Here is a 25,020-nt window from a genome sequence, read left to right as displayed (position 1 = left end):
CCAAGTGCCTTCTTGACTCTAATTTAGTTTTCCGAATAGACTGCTTATAGAGAACGTGCTGGCCAGGGGACAGGGATGTCTGTCCTATTCCCTAACAGCTCTATTTTTCATATAAATAAATACATAGATACTTGAGTTTGTGTACCTTAGCCTCTGTGGGTCTGGTTAATGTGAATCTGTCCCTAAAAGATGGATTGTCTCTCAGGGCACTAACAAATCAGGTGTTTGAGCCTGTAGATCTAAGAGCTGTGATCCACACTGAGAAGCATTCATTAAGAAAGATACCCTGCCTCAGTGATCCTTGACCTTCCACTCATGACCTTCGTGGCCTTATCATGAGTGTCCCCTGGGCTTCTTTTAGGATCTTCTCTAGAAACAAACAGAGAAGAGCTCTTGATGGAAAAACCTCCAGAAAGGAAAGGAAGGCTGTTATAAGTATTCAACAGGTCTTTCATCTTGAGCTTTTATATTTGTAGCATCTTTCCATCCTACCCCAAATGCTATCAGCATAATAAGACAAGCTTACACTTCTGGAGAATGAGAAGAAGGATAAGCTAATAGCTATTGAGTGCTTTATTACACATCAGGCACTAAGGACTTTATAAATATTATCTCACTTAAAGCAATATTTATAAAAACCAATAGGAATAGAGAAAATATAAACAGTGTATAAAACTTGGATATTTAAGATGAAATAACACAAAGGGTCAGACTGGCAAATCAGACTCATAGGAGTTAGAGATCTCGCCCAGTAAATATAGTTTCTAATAATTTCAAGAATACAGGTGATTTTGAGATACAGGTGAATCCTAGAGCCCCTGATCTATGAAAGCTGCTCTCTGGTCTTTTCTTGCCACATTAGGATTTTCTCTGGCACAGATTTAACATATGAGGCCTTTAAGCAATGTATGCTGTCATCACTAAAGCACAAACAACAACTTGGGTCATGAAACATCTCAATTTTATACTCACATAGTTACATAGTTTACATGTCACCTTCCAAGGAGCCGTGCCTCATAAATCCATAGATTCCAGGTGTGTTTATCATAAGCCATCCTAGACTGACCAGGTATATCCTGCTAAAAAGTTTTCATAGGTAAGAGCTCTCTCAGTGGTAATACCCATTAGTTTCCTTTCCAGGAGGTCTATCATTAGCATTTTTACAAGGATCTTTAATCAACTAACTTATTTTTCCACCCCTCCCCCCCCTTCCTTCGTTCGTTCCTTCCTTCCTTCCTCTTTCTTTCTTTTTTCTTTTTTTCTTTCTTTCTTTCTCTCTTTTCAGTCAGTGGCTTCTCAGGAAAAGAGAAAAAAAAGCTCTGCTAACCTCTTTTTTCCTCCAAGGAATAGGTTTCTGATCCTAAGAATTCCACTGAAAACTGTGCAGTGGTTACTTTCATATGCCCCCAAAGCCTTTCACCGCAAATGAACTCTGCTGCTGTCCAGGGAGAGCCAGCACAGATTGGCAGCTTCTCCTTAAGCAGTCTCGTACCCCTTTGGCTTCCAGACCTGTTTCTCTGCTGCAGGGGTCATATATCTCACCACTAACTATATTTCTATCACTGAGTTTACATTTGGTTATTTTTCCACATAGTTCTTAGGTTTTTGTTTTGTTTTAAGGATTTGTCTTTCAAACATCTCTTAATAGCGACGTTTTGTTTCTTTTGTTCCACTGACCAACATCTACCACCAACAACCAGTGGGGTTAGGCTGATATAAACAGTGTTAGCACACTGAGTCCAAGTTCTATTCAAATGCTATTGAAAGCCCACTGCATGCCTACTCAGTACTGAGGATGGAAAAGACATGGTCCCTGCTCTCAGGGAACTCGCAGTCCATTGGGACATAAAATGTGTCTATCCCCCAATCCTCCAACATCATGGAGTCACCCTGCCTTTAACATCTAAGTAAAAATGGCTGTGTCTTCAAAGAGGAGGTAATGACAATTCTCTCCCTAATGGTATCCTGGAGTCAATTAAAACCAAATGTTTTTGTTCTTCTTAAACACCAGTAAATAAATAGAAACAATGGAATGTGCTTGATGCTGTTGCATAAGCAGAAGGAGGAAGTGACTAGTAAATTCTAACTGGGGATGTGAAAGATAGCTCAGATAGGAGGTGGTAAGCTGGGTCCGATGAATGACTAGGCATTTATTAAGTGGGAGAAGGACATACCAAGCAGCAGGCACAAGGCAGAAACATGAAAAAGCAAAGAATATTTAGCGAGCTCCCAGTGGTTAAGTATGAATAAAGCATTCACTAAAAGAGGAGTGTGAAAAGTGGCAAAGATGGTGTAATAAACAAAAGGCAGCTTACTGTCCTCAGCATTTTCTAAACATAACAGCAAATCTGGGGGCTTCCCTGGTGGCGCAGTGGTTGATAGTCCGCCTGCCGATGCAGGGGACACGGGTTCGTGCCCCGGTCCGGGAAGATCCCACATGCCGCGGAGCGGCTGGGCCCGTGAGCCATGGCCGCGGAGCCTGCGCGTCCGGAGCCCGTGCTCTGCGACGGGAGAGGCCACAACAGTGAGAAGCCCGCGTAACGCAAAAAAAAAAACAACAAGCAAATCTGGGATAATTATCATAAACAATTGAGAAGTATCCCAGCCAGGGCCAGGACTAGGGTGAGGCAAGTGAGGGACTCATCTTGGGTGCAAAGACAGATAATATTTCAACACAAAATTTCAAATAAAGATAGGATCAGCATTACTGAGTTTTCCTTTTGCCTCAAGCTCCAATATGCCTCTGCAAGGCACTTCTTTATTTGAAATTTTGACATTTGTTCATAATGGATTTTTTGGCACTGATTTTGATTTTTTAAATATTTCATTGTTTTGTCTTGATGACTGAGTTTTTTGACTACCCTCTTAAAATTTTTGCATCTGAGTGCTTTACTCACCCTAGTCCCAACCCTGATTCCAGCCAAACTTTATCCATTAGCATGTGTGAAAGACAGAGCATGTCTCCCTGGAATAAAAGAACAAATTTTCTAATAATAACAAGTAATAAAATTCACAGCAGTGGGTGGCTGATGGGATACAGAGATAAGGGAAAGACAGGAATCAGGAATTTCATCTTGGAAAACCGTATGGAGGTTCCTCAAAAAATAAAAATAGAACTACCACATGATCCAGCAATTCCACTCCTGGGTATTTATCCAAAAGAATCAAGAGCGAGGTCTTAAGAAGAAATTGTACACCCGTGTTCACAGCAGCAGTATTCACAAGAGCAAAGAAATGGAGGCAACCCAAATGTCCATCGACAGATAAATGAAAAAGAAAATGTGCTGTATATATGCAGCAGAATATTGTTCCTTAAAATGGGATGTTATGCCTTGAAAAGGAAATCCTGTCACATGGTACAACACAGATGAACCTTGAGGACATTATGCTCTGTGAAATAAGCTGGTCACAAAAAGACAAATACTGTATGATTCTATTTATATAAGGGATCTAAAGTACTCAAATTCATAGAAACAGAAAGTAGAATGATGGCTACCAGGGGCTGGAGGGAGGGGGAATGGACAGTTATTGTTTAATGTGTGCAGAGTTTCAATTTGGCAAGATGAAAAATTTCTGGAGATCTGTTTCACAACAATGTGACTATATTTAGCACTACCAAACTGAACACTATGTATGTACCTATATACATACATTTCCTATCTCTGCTAAGAGGGCCTAGGAGCAATGACATCGTAGTAGCCAAAAAGGCTCAGGAGTCACTTACTGTCAAGGCCAATAGCCTTATCTATTTCAATAATTTTTCTTTTTTATTGAAGTATAGTTGATTGACAATACTTTGTTAGTTTCAGGTAAACATCAAAGTGATTCAGTTATATATGTTATATATATATATATTTCAGATTATTTTCCATTATAGATTATTACAAGATATTGAATATTGTTCTCTATGTTATACAGTAAATCCTTGTAGCTTATCTATTTTATATATAGTGGTGTGTATCTGTTAATCCCATACTCCTGACTTATCCCTCCCCCTTTGGTAACCATAATTTTGTCTTCGATATTCATGGGTCTGTTTCTGTTTTATAAATTGATTCATTTGTATTATTTTTTAGATTCCACGTATGAGTGTGGAATCATATAATAATTATTTTTCTATGACTTCACTTAGTATGATAATCTCTAGGTCCATCCATGTTGTTGCAAACGACAATATTTCATTCTTTTTTTATGGCTGAGTGATATTCTATTGTATATATATATACACCATATCTTCTTTAACCATTCATCTGTTGAGGGACACTTAGGTTGCTTCCATGTCTTGCCTATTATAAATAGTGTTGCTATGAACATTGGGGTGCATGTATCTTTTCCAAGTAGAGTGTTTGTCTTTTCCAGATATATGCCCAGGAGTGGGATTACTGGATCATATAGTACCTCTATTTTTAGTTCTTTAAGGAACTGCCTTACTGTTTTCCATAGTAGTTGCACCAATTAACATTCCTGCTAACATCAATAATTCTTGAGGTCATTATTTTATCACTTCAACAACTGATATAGGCAATAATGACCCTGGATCATAACGAAAAGGTTAAAATTTAACATACAGTCACAATTTCCTGGTTAAGGAGGCATGTAAAAGACTTCCATCAAAACTTAACACCCAGGTCTTAGTTTATCAATAACCATTTTCCAATGTAAGGAGCCAAGCTTTCTTGGAGAAGTGGTTGATTCCAGGGCTTGTGCAGGAAAAATACAAAATGAGCTTGGAATATTTTACACTGAGAAAAATTAAGGAACTGCTTGAAAAAGGATGGGGGGGCCTCTCAAAAAGATACAAAAGCCAGCTAGAAGAGGTTCCCAGACAGCAAAGATGGAACAATTTGAGCAATAAACTAAATCATGTCGAATTGATTATAATCTATAAAATAAAATGAATTTTTGCTGATAGTAATTAAGTAATTAACTTTTTTTTTTTTTTTTCGGTACACGGGCCTCCCACTGTTGTGGCCTCTCCCGTTGTGGAGCACAGGCTCCAGACGCGCAGGCTCAGTGGCCATGGCTCACGGGCCCAGCCGCTCTGCAGCATGTGGGATCTTCCCGGACCGGGGCACGAACCCGTGTCCCCTACATCGGCAGGCGGACTCTCAACCACTGCGCCACCAGGGAAGCCCTTAACTTTTTTTTTTAATGTATTTATTTTTGGCTGAGTTGGGTCTTCATTGCTGCGCGCGCGGGCTTTCTCTAGTTGCGGTGAGCAGGGGCTACTCTTCCTTGCAGTGCGCGGGCTTCTTATTACGGTGGCTTCTCTTGTTGCGGAGCTCGGGCTCTAGGCACGCAGCCTTCAGTAGTTGTGGCACACAGGCTCAGTAGTTGTGACGCACGGGCTTAGTTGCTTTGTGGCATGTGGGATGTGGGATCTTCCCGGACCAGGGCTCAAACCCTGTCCCCTGCATTGGCAGGTGGATTCCTAACTACTGAGCCACCAGGGAAGTCCCATAATTGACTTTTAAAAGGAGAAGGGACAAGTCTTTCTTACAAAGAATACCAGTTTAAAAGGTAAAAGAAATTAAGGAAATAGAAAAAATCAACATTGGAGGAAGGATCCACCAAGGGATGCTAAAATCGGTGAGTGAAAACTTGAGGAAAAACAGTATATAAGCATAGTCTCAAAGTATCTCATCCAAGATATTGGGTAAGTTTACAGTAGAAAAATCCAGCAGACATCCCCTTAACTAAGCAATCAAAGGTTAACATCACTGGTCATAAGACATCTGGACATGATGTGTCCCTGATTCTATGCACCAAGAAAGGTACTTCACTTCTATGGTAGTCTTCCCCAAAGTGTGTAACCTCGATCTAATCACATTACACATCAAAACCAAAATGAGAGGCATTCTACAAAATCACTGACCAGTACTCTTCAAAAGTGTTAAGGTCAAGAAAGATAAGGAAAGACTATGGAATGATCACAGATTGGAGGAGACTGAGAAGACATGACAACTAAATGCAATGTGGGGTCTTGGATTGGATCTTGGGTCAGAAAAAGGAATGGGTGGAATTCAAATACAATGTTTAATTTAGTATTATACCAATGCTAATTTCCTGATTTTTATAATGGTACCATGGTTACGTAGGATATTAACATTTGGAAAAACAGTTTGAATGCTATATGTGAATTCTCTGTACTGTTTTTGCAACTATATTTTCTGTATGTTAAAATTATTTCAAAATAAAAAGTTGAAAAATTCCTGATGGACAGAACTTTATGGTGATGAAAATATATAATACATTTCATTTATTATGATTTAACTGCAAATGCACTTCTGATATTTTGCTGATATACATGTTTCTCAGTGTATAGTTATAGCCTGTGTTTACATACTGGTGTTCTCCTCCACTCCCTCCCACCCCAAGTAATTGCACTCATGGAATAATTTTTTTTTTTGCAGTACGAGGGCCTCTCACTGCTGTGGCCTCTCCCGTTGTGGAGTACAGGCTCCAGACGCGCTGGCTCGGCCATTGCTCACGGGCCCAGCCGCTCCGCGGCATGTGGGATCCTCCTGGACTGGGGCACGAACCGTTGTCCCCTGCATCGGCAGACGGACTCTCAACCACTGCGCCACCAGGGAAGCCCAGAATAATTTTTTTTAATAATTCTTTTATTGAAGTATAGTTGATTTACAGTGTTGTGTTAATTTTTGCTATAGAGAAAAGTGATCCAGTTATACATATATATGCATTCTTTCTTAATATTCTTTTCCATTATGGTTTATCACAGGATATTGAATATAGTTCTTTGTGCTATACAGTAGGACCTTGTTGTTTATCCATTCTGTATGTAATAGCTTACATCTGCTAATCCCAAACTCCCACTCCATCCCTCCCCCAATCCTCTCCCCCTTGGCAACCACAAGTCTGTTCTCTATGTACTCATGGAATAATTTGACTTGGTCAGTATGGGTGGTCCCATGCTGGGCACTGAGAACAAGAAGGTGAATAGCACTTGGTTTTTGCTTTTGAAAAATTTACTGAAGAGTAGGGATAATTAATGTGAAAAGAAAAGAAATCAATATGATATATGAAAGAAATATGAAAGAAATCAATATGATATTTCATATATATATGAAATCAATATATGATATGACAAGCTTCATAAAGGTAGATAAGCAAATAACTGTGAGATACAAAGATGCTACTGTCTTTTTCTTTTTAAAAAGAATTCAGAGTCTAACATATTAACATAATCTGCATAATTATGTTTAAAGAACATACAATCATCCATAATGTAATATACTGCAGTTGGCCAGGCTGTTCTCTAATGGGAACAGAAGTGTTGGGTATATGGGAGCTCTTCCCACTTTTCAGGGAAGAAGACATTTCCACAAGTTTCCTTGCGGTCAGCAGGCAAGAGCAGGTCAAGGAGGTTGGACGACTTCCTCTGCAGGCGGAAGAGCGCTCCAGCCTCCCAGCTCTGCAATTGCAGACCATGCATTTGCTGTTGCGAGCCCATCAGTTGCAAATCAGTTCTCCTAAAAGGAGACGTATGGGATGGCCCGAGCTCAGTTTCATGAAGGAAGAGGTCAATCAGATTCTCACCTAAGAGCTCAACTAATTTGTCTCATTTCTGACTTACAGCCTCCCCAAGCTTCCTCTCGGAAGTACCACCTATCACACCAATTTTCGTAATTGCAGGTAACTGAATAATTGGCACATTCATTTCTCTGGCAAGACTTTCCTGTCGATTCTGTCCCCAGAAGCCTATAAGGACCCAAGGCCCTGCTGAGGATGGCAGGGGATGGATCTCAGTCTCCCGGCTCACACTGCCCCCAACGATCACCCTCACTCCTCCATCTTCAGCCTCCTCTTTTCTGGCTTCTTCCTTCCTGCTGGAAACATGTGGGGGGTCTCTCTCTGCTGCTTCCATAGTGTGACAATGCTCTCCTTGAACGAAAGGTGCATGGCTGAGGGCAGTAAGGAAATATTTTACTCTGCCCAAATACACAAATAAAGGCAGCAAATAAATGAATAAATATCTTCCTTTGACACTTTACCCACCTTTAGCCACTCCCCTGTCTATCTCGTTCCCATCTCAGAGTCTTTGGTGCCTTAAAGTCATTGGGCCGAACACTGAACCCATTGTTTATCTCCATGCTGGCAAACTAACAACCCCCCAAACCACAGTTCCCTTCTCTTTCATGACCTTGGTTGCTGGCTTCTCTATCACCCAAGTCACCCACGCCAGATCCTATATATGATCCTAGACATTTACCAATCTCTTTCTTCTGACATCTAAGTGGTCACCAATTTCCATCAATTTTACCCCCTTAATATCTTTCAAATCCATTCCTTTCCCCCGTGCCCCCATCCCCACTGCCGCCATGTGGACTCAGGCCTTCTCAGTCTTGCCTGAACCATTGAAATAGCCTCCGCTCTGCTCTCACTCCACCTTCTCTCTGTCCACACGGCTGCCCAGGTGCAGATCTACCTCCCCACACTCTGGATTGAAACATTTCAGTGTTTCCCTTAGTGTGGTTTGCACAGATTTTCTTTTCTTTTCTTTTCTTTTTTTAAATAGAAGTATAATTTATGTACAATATTATATAAGTTACAGGCGTGCACACAGTGATTCACAACCTTTAAAGGTTATACTCCATTCATAGCCATCACAAAACATTGGCTATACTGTCTGTGCTGCACAATACATCCCCACAGTTTATTTTCTACATAATAGTTTGTACCCCTTAATCCCCCACTGCCATATGACCCTTCCCCCCTTCCCTCTCCCCACCGGCAACCACCAGTCTGTTCTCTATATCCACAGCTTTTCTTGATCTGGCCCTTGCCAACCTCAAATTCTCATTTCCTACCTCCATAAGAAACGATATTTATGAAAAGCTTCCCTCATTCTAGAAGACGTAGTACTTCGTGTTTTGTTAGTTATTTCATTTAATGTTCATAAAAATCCTTTGGTGGAGGTATTATTTTTTTATCCACCTCTTCACAGATAATAAAAGTGAAGCAAAGAGAGGTTAAGAGTTTTGCTCCACTTTACATGATTGTAAGTGGCAGAGCTGGGACTTGAATCCAGGTGTCCTGGGGTCAGAGTCTGCTCTTGGCCACAAGCTCTGATGTCACCTCTCTCCTCCAGCCTCCAACCTCAACATATACACACCAGCAAACCTGAATGGCCAGTGTTTGCACACACTCAAAATACTGTTTCATGATTTGCATGTGTTATTTTCCCTCTTGGAATACATTTCTGCCTCTTATTTGCCTGAACTTTATTTAGCCTTCAAAACCCTACTTTAATATCAGTTCTCTTATGAAGATTCGCTGTCTGCTTTTTCCATAGACCGTTGTCCATTTTGTTATTACTTGGTTCCTTACATATATATATATATATATATATATATATATATATATATATATATGACGTGACGTGGAAATTATTTACTTTTCTGTCTCACCATTTTGTTAGGACATGTTAACAGTCTTATTTATTGTTATTCCTCAGCAACGGGCATACTTTATGTAGAAAATATGGACACATTTCAAATGGTGTTGGTGCTAAAAGTTTTACCTTTTTTTTTTTTTTTTTGCGGTACGCGGGCCTCTCACTGCTATGGCCTCTCCCATTGCGGAGCACAGGCTCCGGACGCGCAGGCTCAGCGGCCATGGCTCACGGGCCCAGCCGCTCTGCAGCATGTGGGATCTTCCCGGACCGGGGCACGAACCCGCGTCCCCTGCATTGGCAGGCAGACTTTCAACCACTGCGCCACCAGGGAAGCCCAGTTTTACCTTTTTAGATTAAAACAATGAAAGTCAAAGGGCTGAAATATGAAATACTGGAGGGCTTCTTCATCACATAAGTAAATCAGCTTTTGGTTTTCTTTTATTTTGAAGGACAGTTTAATAATTAGAAAAAAGGAGCCACCAGTTATTCAAAACATGACTTGCAATAATCTACTTCCTAACTCAGCCTGGCAACTCTGTTCTAAGAAAATGATGGGATTTGCTTAAAAGTCAGCATAAGTTTGGGGGGGGGATTAGCAAAAGAGAGCGTCATTTCCTTCTACCATCTCAAGTAAGTGATCACAGATGCTCTCCTTATGGAACTGTGTCCCCCCCACCCAGAGGACCTGGAGCATCAGATAGCGGGTCCACTCTTGCAGTCACTTCCAGACCCAGTCAGGAACCAGGAGCCAGAGATGCCCCAAGCATGGCCACGTAAGACCTTACAGGGAGAGTCTTACAGGAAACGGTCAGCTGGTCATTGCAAGGTTTAATCCAGAATGCGAGACTGGGTCAGATTGAGCGGGCTCCTAGTGGAACAGGAGTGCAAGAAGCAAACTCCCCACAGTTATGTGCCTGCGTCTTCTCTATGCTATAAATATGACAGTGCAGCAAAAATGGTGCTTCTGATCAGACGGCAGAGTCCTGCCACAGACAAGTAGAATTTAAACACATCAGTTAACTTGAATCACTACTTTCGTTTCCAATCAGCCTGGTTGTGGGAATAAATTTCTACCTGTTTTCTTATAGTTATCACCCAGTGCTTATTTTCATTTCACAGCAGCCTCTGGAGAGAAAGAGAGAGAGGGAGGGAGGGAGGGAGGGAGGGGAAAACCACGCTGAATCGCTAAGCAGAGCACCCACCCATTTGACAGATATTTTTTGATGGGCCACCCAAAGATGATGAGGACAGAGCTCCTATCTTTAAGGAGCTTCCAGTCTAGTGGGGGATTAAGGCACACAAGTACTTGTACAAATTATAACAAGACCTTAGAGATGGTAGAGAAAGAAATAATCAGTCTACCAGGTGGAGCTAGGAAATGTTTCCCAGAAGAGGTCAGGCTAGGTCATGAATGGGTATTGGAACTATACCAGAAGGGAGAAAGGAGGCTTTCGAGGAACGGTGACAGCGCGGTGCAAAGGCTGGGATGTACGGAGGACCTTGGTCGGCCCTGGGAGTGGGGAGTAGTTCTCTGTGGCTGGAGCACAGTGTGTGTGGCCTTTATGGTAGGAAGGACAGGATTGGGCTCAGGGGTCCAGGGGCTTGGAGGACAGGCCGAGGAACTGGATTCCATCCTAACTGCCTCAGTAACGTGTCGTGTCTTCCCCTCTTCTCCATGCCTGCTGTCACCTGCACCGTACAGCTCCTGCCTGGATACTACCGAAGCCTGCTAATGGCTCTCTCTCATCCATTCTTGCTGCCTCCAATCTGTTCTGAGGGATCACGGCTGTTCTTAAATCTCTTCATTTGAGTTCCAGAACAGGTGAAACTAATCCAGACTAAAAGAGAAAGCAGAGCAGTGGTTGCCAGAGGAGGGGGGCTAACTGCAAAGGAGCATGGGGCAACTTTCTGAGTGAAAGAAACATGCTGTGTCTTGATAGTGGTGCTGGCTGCTCATTGAACTGTACACTTTGAACATGGGGGCATTTTACTGTTTTTAAATTATACCTCAATAAAGTTGATTTCTAAAAAAAAAGACAACCTTTATTTGCCCTGGGAGGAAGACCAGTACCCTGCTCCGTGGCACACCAGACCCCAACGCCTGCCGCTTTCCCCGGCCCGGCCTCACCTGCTTCTCCTGATTGCAGGACTCACCGTGCCCTTCTCCTCACTGAGAACCGTGCCCGTCCTTTCTGACCAGGATGCTCAGCCTGTCTCTGCTGCCCACTCAGCCACGCGGCCCAGCTGACTCCCGCTCGTCCTTCACATTGTGGCTGAAATTTCAGATCCTGCAGGGTGCGGTTTCTGGACCCGCAGGCTCTGGTGCCCCTGCCCGCACTTCTGTGAAGCACTGAACGTTTCTGTGAGTATTTGTTCCACATCTGTCATCCCCTCTAGACAGCAAGCTTCATGAGGATGGGGCTTACTTACTGCTACCTCCCCGCCACCTAGCCCAGTGGCTGACTTGGGAAGGCGTAACAAATGTTTGTTGAATTCACCAACTCATTTTAGGGTTTTAAGCAGGTTTGAGAGAGATGCTCATATGTATGTTTGTTGGTGGTGGTTTTTGGCCACGCCTTATGGCACGCGGGATCTTAGTTCCTCTCCCAGGGATCAATCCCAGGCCCCCTGCAGTGGAAGCATGGAGTCTTAACCACTGGACCACCACGGAAGTCCCTGCATGTTTTTTCTAACAGAGGTTCTCAACTATGATGTTTGAACGTGTCTAGGGTCTTGAGAAACATCATTTAGAAAGATCCCTCTGCCTGTGCCAGGGAAACATTCGTGAGGCACGGAGGAAAAGGAAGTGGAGGTTGAAACCAGAGTGATTCGCGGGGAGAGTGACAATCATCCAAAATCGGGGCTGGCTGGGTGGCTGGGGAGGAAGCTGGAACTAAATTAAAAGGAGACAGATTGAGAGATAATTAGGAAATAGAACCAACAAACTTGGTCATCAATAGGATGGGAAGTTACCCTTCAAGGAAGGAGAAGGGGTGTGGACACGAAGGTAGGCAGACAGATATAAGTTATGTTAACTTGGGCAAGTTACTTAACCTCTCTAATTTCCTCATCTGTAAAATGGGGAGAAAATACCCACATCGCAGGGCTGTTGTCAGGATTACAAGGACTGAATTAATTTCTGTAACGCACTAGGAGAACTGCCTGACATAGGGTAAGCCCTGGATGAGTATTTGACCTTATAGCTATAGATACATGAATAAACAGATATGTAGAAACACTGACAGATAAGTGGTGGGAGGGGTGGATGGATGGACAGATGGATAGATGGTAAAGAGAGAGATAGACGGATATTGGACGTGGAGGATTAAGGAGAGAGCATGATCCCTGGAATATTTTTCCAAGAGCAGTCACAGATTGGAGCAAATCTACCTACACTCTTCTTCTTTCTTTATGTCCAGTGATCAGGGTACCAAGTGGTCTTTGGTTTATGGGACAGAGCCACGACTACTGACCCACATGGGACCACTGGAAGCATGCAGTAGGCAAAGGGCTGCGGTGACAGGAATGTGCCACACAGGCGTCCCCTGAGATGGGCTGTGGGGCACGTGGGGCAGTGAAGTCAGACACAGCTCTTGCCGCTGTGGCGCGGGGTGCTCACAGAGGTACTCACCCTTCCCAACTCCCTTATCTTTCTTGATCTGTAGACATTTTGTCACTCACCTGCTTTCTAAAGTCTGTTGTTTGTTAAGATTCACCACCACAGGATGATTTAGGAATCCATGTATGCTACCTGGAAAGACACTGGCCTGGGAGTTAGAAGGCCTGTGCTCTAGCATGGATAGTAAAGTTAGTGTTTGGTCTTGAGCTGGTGATTTCATTTCTCTGGCTTCAGTTTTTGGATGTATAAAATAAATGGACTACACTAGATCATTTTTGAAGCTTCTCACAGCTCTAACACACCTGCACCTGCAGCCTGACCAGCCTCTGTTCTCGTTCTTGTCCCTAAACTCAACTCTCTACCCCTACTCTCTCATCTTCTATACCTTTGCCATTTCCTTGGTGTAGAATGCCCTCCTCTCCTTGTCCTTCTGCTAACCTCCCATACATAGTTTTCAAGTTACAGTGCTACCTTCCCTGTGAATCTTTCCTTGGCACCCTCAAGTTTAGGCACTCACTCCTTATGCACCTGGTATACTCTCTATGTACATGAATCATAGCATATCCTCAGTGATTTGTTTATATGCCTATATCCCCAAAAGGTTATAATGCTTTTAATGCAGGACTTACATTTGTATCAGTCAGGGGCCAGTTTCAGAGAACAGAATCCCCTCTAACCAGTTAAAGCAGGAAAGGATTTGTTACAGATATTAAATGGGGTATTAAGTCATTAGGAGGGGAAAAGAAAGACTCAAGGTTAGGCTTTCAGGAACCACTCACAAAGCCACATTGCAGAACTGGGCCACTGAGAGAGCTGCTGCCTCTTTTGGTAGCAGGAAGTCTCCAGCTTCACGACAGTACACCATCAGAACAATCAGGAACTAAATTCTCTCCATGTAAATATCATAGTCAGATTCTCAAAAAGAGCAAGAATCTGTTGAGCCATCACCACCCCTGTTTGGACAATGTTTCTCGCACCAGGACACCCCCTAAACTTCTGACTAGTCTGGACATTGATTACACTGGGATCAGGTGCTAAGTGTGGTCTAAAGAGCTGTCGCCAAAGGAAGTTAGGTTCACGTGGCACAAACATGGTGAAGGGGGCTGCTACAGATGAGGGTGTGGCCAGTATGTTTACTCTTTCTTTTTGCTGAGGAGACCAATTTTCCCCCTCCTAATGGGATTTTTTAGTGGTGATCAATGGCAAGTCAATCTCCTGGCTGGATATTAATTAAATTTAAATCTGCTCTTAACCCTAACAGTTTCTTCAGCTTATGCCTCCCACAAAACACAAACTGCTTTAACAAAATAGGGCAGGATCAGAGAATCTTGGGAATAGGAAGACGTTCAGGGGTCATAAAGTCCAGTGGTTACCAAATACCACTTTGTAGTAAAAGGAGAAAAATAGTATAATGTAATTAGCTTTATTTTATCTAAGTGTATTTAGTTTAAAGTCTTGGCTTAAGACTTTTTTGTCCTCCTATTTCTTTAGTGATAGACGGTATTTGTAGTTCATAGCTATTTTTTGTTTAGGTTTTCCTTGGCAAAATAACAATTAGGTTGTCCTTTGTTGTCCTCCTTTTGAGTTGCCTGTTGTTTTTTATTTATTTATTTATTTTTGGCTGCGTTAGGTGTTCATTGTTGCATGCGGGCTTTCTCTAGTTGCTACGAGTGAGGGCTACTCTTTGTCGTGGTGTGCGAGCTTCTCATTGTGGTGGCTTCTCTTGTTGTGGAGCACAGGTTCTAGGCGTGCGGGCTTCAGTAGTTGTGGCACGCGGGCTCAGTATTTGTGGCTCGTGCCTCTAGAGCGCAGGCTCAGTAGTTGTGGCTCATGGGCTTAGTTGCTCCGCGGCAAGTTGGATTTTCCCAGACCAGGGCTCGAACCCATGTCCCCTGCATTGGCAGGCGGATTCTAACCACTGCGCCACCAGTGAAGTCCCTACCTGTTGATTTTTAATCTATTCTGTCATGCCCCTAAAGGTCTATACCACAGTTTCACTATGACACTTGTGTTACTGTCATCCTTCATACCCTATCATCTATCAGGATTTTAAGACACTGAACAAGTACCTGGACATGTGTTAGGACCTCAAGATACATAGGATAATTTCATGTGTGTGTGGTGCTCATTTTATTTTATTTTATTTTAATTTTTTATTGAGGAATATTTGATTTACAATATTATATTAGTTTCAGGTGTACAACAGTGATTCAAAATTTTTATAGATTATACTCCATTTATAGCTATAAAATGTTGGCTACATTCCCTGTACCGTACATTTCACCCTTGTATCATATTTATTTTCTACCTAGTATTATATATTTTTTTTTCTTTTCTTTTTTTTTTTTTTGCGATACGCGGGTCTCTCACTGTTGGGGCCCCTCCCATTGCGGAGCACAGGCTCCGGACAGCCGCTCTGGGTGGCATGTGGGATCTTCCTGGACCGGGGCACGAACCCGTGTCCCCTGCATCGGCAGGTGGACTCTCAACCACTGCGCCACCAGGGAAGCCCTCTACCTAGTATTATAATTTGTACCTCTTAATTCCCTAAGATAACTGGTATACTTTCTATGATTCCTTGTCACTGCCTCCATCCCATCTCACGTCACAAGGAATTATTTTGACACTCTACTCATAAATAAGGCCCAGCTCGTTTGTGAGAAAGTAAGCTGTAATGTTTAGTGTGTCTTGGCATGCTTTCCCTACTTCAGCTAGGGTTATTTTCCTCTTTCTCTTATCATTTACATATGTGTAGTCTATTTTTATTTATCCTAACGTTAGCTTTTATTCTATCTATATTTCAGTTACATTTTCCAGGACTTCTTTTCCTGGAATGCTTCTGATGATGTCATTTCTCTTAAATCCAAACTTACTCTTTATGATTGGGTGGAAGCATCTATGACTTCGTCTATCCATTTGCCAGCATTTGGTACCCATTATGTCACTCTAGTTTGCTTTTCTGGGCCTGCGTGTGAGCCCTCAGATGCACTACCTGCCCTCCCTGGGTTCTGCTCTGCATCATGGGAGTGGGCGGACCCCTGCAGGCTGAGCTTCTCAGGCTCCTGTGTTAGCGCGTTTCCTGATGGATTTGTCCAGTGGCAGGTGGAACTGGGAGACTAGAGTTGGAAGGAGAGGGAAGCTCATGGCCCACTGTGGCTATGTCTCTCCTCAGTGGTCCCACTGCTGCAATAGGTCCGTCGAGGTCCTGCTTCTGTTAGGTGACCCTAGCCTGTGGCTTGATTATGCTACCTCTCACCTAGGTCCCATCAACCTTAAGGAGTTGGAGGGGCTCCTTGATGGTGATGAGCTCTGCGGAGCCCTTGCTGTAAATACTCAGAGGGGTTTCTCTTTTCCAGGTTAGACCCCAACTAATATAAGGATAAATTCTCAGAAGTGTTGGGTCAAAATCTGCACGATCTTTAAAGTTTAAAGACATTTCTTCCTGCTGTCCTTCTCTCCCGTAAGCCCTTTCCTCCACCTGTAGTTCTCTGTACACAGTCAGGGCCTTTCTCCTTCTGCCACCCCATCTTTTTACATGTCTCAGCATTTGGGCACTGGGCTAGCCCTTTGGTTACATTACACTCTTAAAAAAATGATAAACAAAACAAAGAGGTAAGGAGGAAAGCCACTACTTCCTGGTGATAATTGATATGTGTGCTTTCAGACCATGCCCAGGCAAGTGGAAAGAATTAAGCAATTATCTGGGTAGTTCAAGCAAACATTGACTCTCCTTTGTCCATTATGAGTGAGTGGTGGAAGGGAGGGAAAGTTGGAATTAATTATTAACATCTTCAAAATTGCTGGAATTAGGCAGTGACTTACTGAACTCAACACTTCATTTTCTATCAGGTGTCTGGTGCTCGGCCATTTCAACTGCCAGGTTTTTAATTTTGGTAGGAGTCAGTCAAGGAGCAAAGTGGTCTTTGTCATTTGTGGGACTGAACCACTTGGTGACCTTGACTGCGCACAGCTGGTAGGAACACTTCAGGCCCTGCCTCCCTGGGCAGTGGCCATGGCTTGCTGTAAATCAGTCTCTGCATCTTCTCATTGCCTCAGGCTTGGCTCTCATTAGAAAACAGGTGATCATCCAAACGTGGGTAAATGTCTGGCTTCCTGTTGTCATTTACCAAATTAAAACTACCTGTCTTTTTAAAGGCTGCTGATTTATCTCTAGCTTTCTCTGAATGTGTGGCCCTTAAAGACTCTGCTTATTTAGCTATATAACATAGTCATGAAAAATAAATTTTACAGCAAGCCATTCTTTGAATGCAAAGATAGAGAGGCAGTTGCAGCAGGGAGAACCCTTATCTTGGAGTCAAGAGTTCTGAATTTGAGTCCTGGCCTTGCCACTAATTAGCCAAGTCAGCCATTTAACCCTGGTGAGTTTCTTGTTAAAATTAAGTGCTCTGAAGGTGAAGAAGTTTAGATGAAAGAGTTACATATAGGTACATGCTCATATTAGTATTCATTTTTTCAATTTTCTTTTCCAGTACTGGTTGTGGATTGGTATGACCTCTCCGGCTACTTGCATCTTTTCATTAGCCCATTGGCAAAAGCAACAGATTAAACACACGTGTTGTGGTAACTGGTTAGAAGCCTCATCAACATTGGTATATGTGTTGGGGGCAGCATCTGAAAGCCATGAGCAAAGTGACCCTGTGTTTGATAATGTGGTTTCAAAATGATACACTGAAAGTGTCTAGCGAGGCTTGGATTAGAATATGTCTCCATTTCTCCTGCCTCCTTCCTCAGCTGGTCCTTCCTGGTGGTGTTTAGACATCCCAAGTCAGTCTCCAGCAGCTTTCCTCTTGTATAGTTATAGGGACAGGGGACCCTCAGCAAGCCAGACCCTGTCTCAGGCCAACTGGGGACAGGGAACAACCTTACAGAGCAGACCCAGAAGGTAGCATTAACCCAAGAACAAAGTAGATGTCATTTGTGATTTAACATGTGGTACCACAGGAACAAAAGCATTTTTACTGTCGCTGAAGCTTTGTTTCCCCAGGCCAGAAGCACTAACTAAGGGAAAACCAGTAGAAATGAATTTACCAGCTTTCAGTTCTGTTCTCATAGAGGCTGGGCTGGAGCGTGCTGCTCCAGGTTCCTACCTCCCCGCAGTGTACTGAGCAGCTAGCGGACATCCCTCTTTCCTGCATGCTAATCAGCCGAGCTCCACAGATGTCCTTCAGACATTATTTCCATCCTTAATCCAATAGGGTTTTTCTGAGTGTTTCTATAATTGCATCAGGTACTTAGAGACCATGAAAACAGCATGGAAGTCAGAAACAGGTCAGGGTTTAATGGATTGATTAATTAAATGAGTATTTGTTGAGTGCCTTCTATATGTCAAATACAGTTCTGGTCAGTGTGCTGAAAATACAGCAGTGAACAAGGGTTGAACCCAGCCCTCCGGGAGCTTATATTCTGGTGGGGAGTTGGGGGGCGGGGTGGTAGAGAAACAAGTACACAAATAAATATGTAACATAAATCCAGGTAGTGATAAGTTACTAAAACTAATAATAATAATAGCTTCTTTCTACCATGTGAGGATAGAGGCTGAGGATGGGGGCCAGGTTTCATCAATCTAAGAAAAAAGATGTGAATGAAGCAGGGAGCATTGGGGAGAGGAAGGGAGAAAAAGTAAATTTGTCTAATCCACTTTAAATAAAAGAATGTATTGTCAGTGTATAGAACCTACATCGAACTAAAAAACTTGTGCACAATGAAAGAAATGATGGACAAAATGAAAAGACAACATACGGAATGGAAAAAATATTTGCAAATCATATACCTGATAAAAAAAAGGTTGACATCCAAAATATATAAAGAATTCATATACCTCAATAGCAAAAATATATAGTAATAATAATGATAATCCGGTTAAACATGGACAAAGAAACTGAATAGGCAGTTTTCCAAAGAAGATACACAAATGGCCAACAGGTACATGAAAAGGTGCTCAATATCACTTATCATCAGGGAAATGCAAATTAAAACCACAATGAAATATCACCTTATGCCTGTTAGAATCGCTATTATCAAAAAGACAAGAGATAACAAATGCTGGTGAGGGTGTGGAGAAAAGGCAACCCTTGTACACTGTTGGTGAGAATGTACATTGGTGCAGCCGTTATGGATAACAGTATGGAGGGTCCTCAAAAAGTTAAAAATAGAACTACCATATGTTCCAGCAATTCCACTTCTGGGTATTTATCTGCAAGAAATGAAATCACTAACTTGAAGAGATATCTGCATCCCACGTTCACTGCAGCATCATTTACAATAGTGAAGACATGGAAACAACCTTAAGTGTCTATTGACAGATGAATGGATAAAGAAAATGTGACATGTATATATATATTATATATATTATATAAATATTATTCAGCCATAAAAAAAAAGGAAATTCTGACATTTGCAAAAACATGGATAGACATGGAAGGCATTATGCTGAGTGAAACAAGTCAGAGAAAGCCAAATACCGTACGATCTCACTTATATGTGGGATCTAAAAAAACCAAACTCATAGAGACGGAGAATACATTGTTGGTTGCCAGAGGCGAGGGTGGAGAAATTGGGTGAAGATAGTCAAAAGGTGCAAAGGCCCAGTTATAAGATAAATAAGTACTAGGGATGTAATGTACAACATGGTGACTATAGTTAACACTGCCGTATGGTGTACTTAAAAGTTGCTAAGAGAGTAGATCCTAAAAGTTCTCATCGCAAGGAAAAAAACTGTTTCCTTTTTCTTGGTAACTATATGAGATGATGGCTGTTAACTAAACTTGTTGTGGTAATCATTTCACAATATATTTACATATATGTAAGTCAAGTCATTATGCTGTACACTTTAACCTTATACAGTGCTATGTCAGTTATATTTCAGTAAAACTGAAAAAAAAAAAGTAGAGAAAGAGGTTAGAGAGTGCCTGTTTTAGATGAGGTTGTCAGGGTAGGTATCTCTGAGTGACATTTGAATTGAGACCTGGATGAGATGAGGGAGTGGCCTTTGGGCCTGTCCTGAGCAGGGCAAACAGAGCCCACTAAGATGGGGGTGAGATTGGTGTGTTTGTGGAATAGCAATGTGGCCATCATGACTGAGCAGAGAGTGTGAGGAAAAGAGCACGAGGAGACAGGCTTGTACCCCAACTCCTACCACTAAGAAGCCACAGAAATTTTCTCAATTTACTTAATCTCTAGGAACCACAGATTCCTTGCACTTAGTAAGGTTTTTGGTCACAAGTAATAGTACCCAACTTTGAGCTGGGCTAACTAAAAAAGAGAATTTATAATAAGTATACAAGAATGTCTCCCAGAAAGCAAGGCCAGGAAAGAATCTGGGCTTCTGCAAAGAAGTAGAACCAAGACCTGGGAATAACAAAACACCACCACCACCTACAAAACAAAACTCTTAGTTACTCTGTTGCTCACCTTTATTTCTGTCTTCATGCCGGCTATCTTCTCTCTGCACGGCCCAGCTTGCCTGCTGGTCCTCCACAGGGACCTCCCACAGCCCCTGCATTCACTCCTTTAGCCCAAAAGCCAGCCGTCCCATGTGCGGTGTTGCTCCTGTCCCACACCAGCACTGACACAGGGCTCAGCACTGCTCCAGAAACAGCCTGCTCTCTGAAAACATGAGACGCTCACCCCATGTCACTGAGGAGGTCATAGGAAGGCCAGAGAAGGGGTTACCCTGCACACTGCCCGGCATGTTTTTCAGATCCCCGCTCTGCTCCCAAAACTTCCCCGCAGCCCACTAATCAAGGGTTCTTCTCTTCCGCCTCACCCCAAACCCATTACCTAGTTTGCTCTGGAGTCTCCCCTTCCCCAACCCATCCCAGCCCTAACAGAATCCTCCATCTCTCAGCCTTTTTCTAAGCAGGGGCATTAACTTTCTCACAGTTTCCACAGCTGATTGTGAATTTTCTTTTTTTTTAAATTAATTAATTAATTTATTTATTTTTGGTTGCATTAGGTCTTTGTTGCTGCACGCGGGCTTTCTCTAGTTGCGGCGAGTGGGGGCTACTCTTCATTGTGGGGCACAGGCTTCTCACTGCGGTGGCTTCTCTTGTTGCAGAGCATGGGCTCTAGGCCCACAGGCTTCAGTAGTTGTGGCTCACAGGCTCTAGAGCACAGGCTCAGAGTCATGGCACACAGGTTTAGTTGCTCTGCAGCATGTGAGATCTTCCTGGACCAGGACTGGAACCCATGTCCCCTGTACTGGCAGGTGATTCCTAACCACTGTGCCACCAGGGGAGCCCTGAATGTGAATTTTCATACCACTCATCCCAAAGATTCTCCAGACACTAGGATCCACTCTCAGAGTGCATGAATTGTTTGACCAGTTACAGCTCCAGCCACCACTCTCTCTGAGTCCTGATTCCAAACTTCTGTGAGAGAATATCTGATTGGCCTGCCTCATGCCATATACTCACACCTCTGGCCCAATCAGTGGCAGCCAGAGAAGAAGGTACCTTTGTGGATGGGGGAATTCGATGGGACAATTCCTAGAGAATGCAGTGCTCCTTAGGAGAGGGACGGATATGCCAAAAGTGCCTATTACATTCCTCACGTGTGAAATGGAGACAATAATACGTCCCTCTCAGGGTATTGTGCTAGCTAAACAACAACATAACATGCCCCTAAACAAAAGGGGCACCCACAGTAGCTTGTGCTCAGTAAATGTGACTTTCTTCCTCTTCTCAAGAAACAAACGAACAAACTGCAAAAAACTTCTCTCTTGATTTTCCAAAATAATCCCAGCTTCACTATGCTTCCCAGTTCTAGATCGTTAGATATAAATTGTCCACCTGAAAAATATAGTCACAGTAAGTATATTTAACAAATATAAAACTTTTTTAAGGGCTTCCCTGGTGGTGCAGTGGTTGAGAATCTGCCTGCTAATGCAGGGGACACGGGTTCGAGCCCTGGTCGAACATGTGGATCCTACATGTTCAGCATGAGGATCCCACATGCCGCAGAGCAACTAGGCCCGTGAGCCACAACTACTGAGCCTGTGCGTCTGGAGCCTGTGCTCCACAACAAGAGAGACCGCGATAGTGAGAGGCCCACGCATCGCGATGAAGAGTGGCCCCCACTTGCCACAACTAGAGAAAGCCCTCGCATAGAAAAGAAGACCCAACACAGCAAAAATAAATTAATTAATTAATAAAGTCCTACCCCCAGCATCTTCTTTAAAAAATAACAAAAAAACAAAAAAAACTTTATTAAGCAAAAATATTTAGATCTTGTCCCATCCCTCATGTCTTCCTCCCTCCTGCTAGGTCACTTTTGGTGTTGTCTGGTGGGATCGTTCCCTTCCACCTCTGCCTCTACTCCAGGGTCCTGAACTATGGATTACAGGTAATCCGTTGGGAAGAACAAAGAAGCAAGGATGGGAACTGGCTTTTAAAAGGGAGAGACTAGAGTGAGCTATAGGGAGAGAGGTTTTCGGGCAGATTTTTGAGAAGGGTATGGGATGCAGAGGACTAGGGAAACAGCATTGGAGAAATGTTAACATAGGCTATGTGTCGGATCCTCTCTAATGATATTTGAGAGATGCCAGCAAGATTCTAGTTACTCAGATTCTAATTACTCTCAACTGCTAGAATCAGTCTGCAATTCCCTGATGAGACAGAGCCAGGTGGGTGCCTGGGTTTTATTTTGTCTACATATAGATAAAAGAAACCTTTTCTCCAGGAAGTTACCATATTTGAGGGATGCAAGGCTTGAATACTTAAACTAAGGAGGCATGAAATGATTGCATCATAAGACAGTATACAGAAATGTATGGAACTGAGTGTAATCAAAGATTTAAGCTATATCTAGGGTAATAGAGGCAATTATGAGTCACAAAATATCCAACCTACTGTTTCCTGGGCATGAAGGATATTTACAAAAATTAAGAAGAGTCATTTGACATTTAGACAAATAATCCATTCTGTGTGTGAAAAGCACATTTCCTCAAGGGAGTTTCTAAATAATAATATTGCTTTTCCACTGTGCAAACAGGAGTCTTTATTGATAAAGTGTTCAGTATAAGAATGCCTTGCAGTTCAGCAATGCACCCTTTCACGAACCATCTTTGATGAAAAATTAAACAGAGACTAAAGAATTCCTGCTTCATAGCTCACACGCAGACAGAAACATATTCAGGAAACGTGAATCAATTTGAAATGTGCATCTAAACTCCTTTAAAATAAAATAATGTGCACTTTTCAAAATTTTGATTATAAAAGTAATGAGTACTATGGAACACTACGTAGAAAAGAATTAGGTGGGTCTAGACATATTGTCATGCTAACGTATTTATTATTTGGTGTTTTGATATTTTAAAAAAGCACTTTACAGAGCAGTATGTTAAAGAGATCCAGGGTGACAAAGACAAAAACCTAGGAGGCCTAGGGAGGCCAAGCAGGTGACAAAAATTTTAAGGGCCAGGCAGGTGTATGGCAATAGGTACCAAGCTCTTTATGTTGTAGAAGAGCACGACTTGTGTAACTAGGCAACGTTTTAAATCATTGTGTGGGTCAAACAAGACACTGAACTGGGAGTATCCAGCTACCCTAAGTCTGTTTGTAAGCAATAATTTAAAAAAAACTCTGTATATGTGTATTTCCTTACAAATGTATGCATGTTTGTAAATGCAGAATAAAATACCTGGAAAGTTACATATATTTATAAACTTTTATTGGTGCTTATCTTTAAGAAACCAAACTTGGGGAAGGCGGATTGGTGAGAGAATATGTTAAAGGATAGTTTTTATGTTTCTCTGATTTCTGTATTGTTTGACTTTTACAATGGGGATGTGGTCACATATTAATGAGTAATTATGCTTTATAAAAATTAAAAAGTAATTCATAAGATTGCAAAAAATTTGGAACAGAATAGATAACAAAAATCACCTGTAATCTCAGATATAACTATTGATCATTGTCTTAGTCTGCTTGGACTGCTATAGCAAAATAGCATAGACTTGTTACTGAACCAGGTTCGTTTGCCCAATGCACAGCAAGCCAAATGCTGAGACGCCGAGTTTCCAGCCCAGAAAGAGTTTATTCACAAGGCAGCCAAGTGAGGAGACAGGAGAACAAGTCTCAGATCCGCCTCCCTGAAGGCAGGGGATTGGGATATTTTAGGGATAAGCAGGTGGTCTTAGGCTGGGGAAAGGTGATTGGAGGCAGGTTAAAAGGTGAGGTAATTGATGTTCTGTGCACATGTATCTGGGTTACATGTTTCTGCATATTCAAAATGGAGGCGCTTAGCACGATCTGTGAGTGGAGTTTTCCGGCCCTCTGACATCAAAAGGCCATTCACTGGACATCTGCACAGGCCCAGGTTTAGGGTCGGTGGTCCCAACCAGCCCCCAGCCAGCCTGCAGTGGGCAGGAGCAGACTCCAAATTCCTATAAAACCCCTGGGCTGCGTAAAGCTGGGAAGGGATGCAATTAAAGAGAGGAAAAGAAAGAAAGAAAAAACTAAAGCGAACTTCATCAATAATGAGGCAGTTTATAAGCAAAGGGGCTTTAACAAGCTGTTCTTTATCTGTTATTCTGTAAGACAAGTTCAATAATTTCTATTAGTTATCAGCTTCTGTTAACTCTGTGGGGCATGGTTTCAGACTGGGTTGCTTCAACACCAAACATTTATTTTACATAGTCCTGGAGGCTAGGAAATCCTAGATCAGTGTGCCAGCATGGTCCAGTTCTGGTGAGGTGTCCTTCGTGGCTTGTTGATGGCCACCTTCTTACTGTATCCTCACATGGTAGAGAGAGAGCTCTCATATCTCTTCCTCTTCTTTTTTTTTTTAATTAATTAATTAATTTTTTGGCTGTGCTGGGTCTTTGTTTCCGTGAGAGGGTTTTCTCTACTTGCGGCGAGCGGGGGCCACTCTTCCTCGTGGTGCACGGGCCTCTCACTGTTGCGGCCTCTCTTGTTGCGGAGCACAGGCTCCAGACGCGCAGGCTCAGTAGTTGTGGATCATG

At 42.6% G+C, this 25,020-nt stretch overlaps 1 long non-coding RNA gene across 1 annotated transcript in view; it reads left to right on the top strand.

The window, feature by feature from the left end:
* Positions 1-25,020, top strand: part of LOC117313596 (uncharacterized) — a 105,871-nt gene that overhangs the window by 63,051 nt on the left and 17,800 nt on the right. Inside the window, exons 3-5 of the long non-coding RNA XR_012333987.1 lie at positions 6,414-7,656; positions 11,121-11,240; positions 11,566-11,780. This is a non-coding gene — a long non-coding RNA (uncharacterized lncRNA). The remainder of the gene's footprint in view (positions 1-6,413; positions 7,657-11,120; positions 11,241-11,565; positions 11,781-25,020) is intronic.

This window comes from Tursiops truncatus, chromosome 9 (genome assembly GCF_011762595.2).
Source record: "Tursiops truncatus isolate mTurTru1 chromosome 9, mTurTru1.mat.Y, whole genome shotgun sequence".
In the NCBI taxonomy this organism is placed as follows: Eukaryota; Metazoa; Chordata; class Mammalia; order Artiodactyla; family Delphinidae; genus Tursiops; species Tursiops truncatus.
This window is presented reverse-complemented; position numbering and strand designations above follow the sequence as displayed.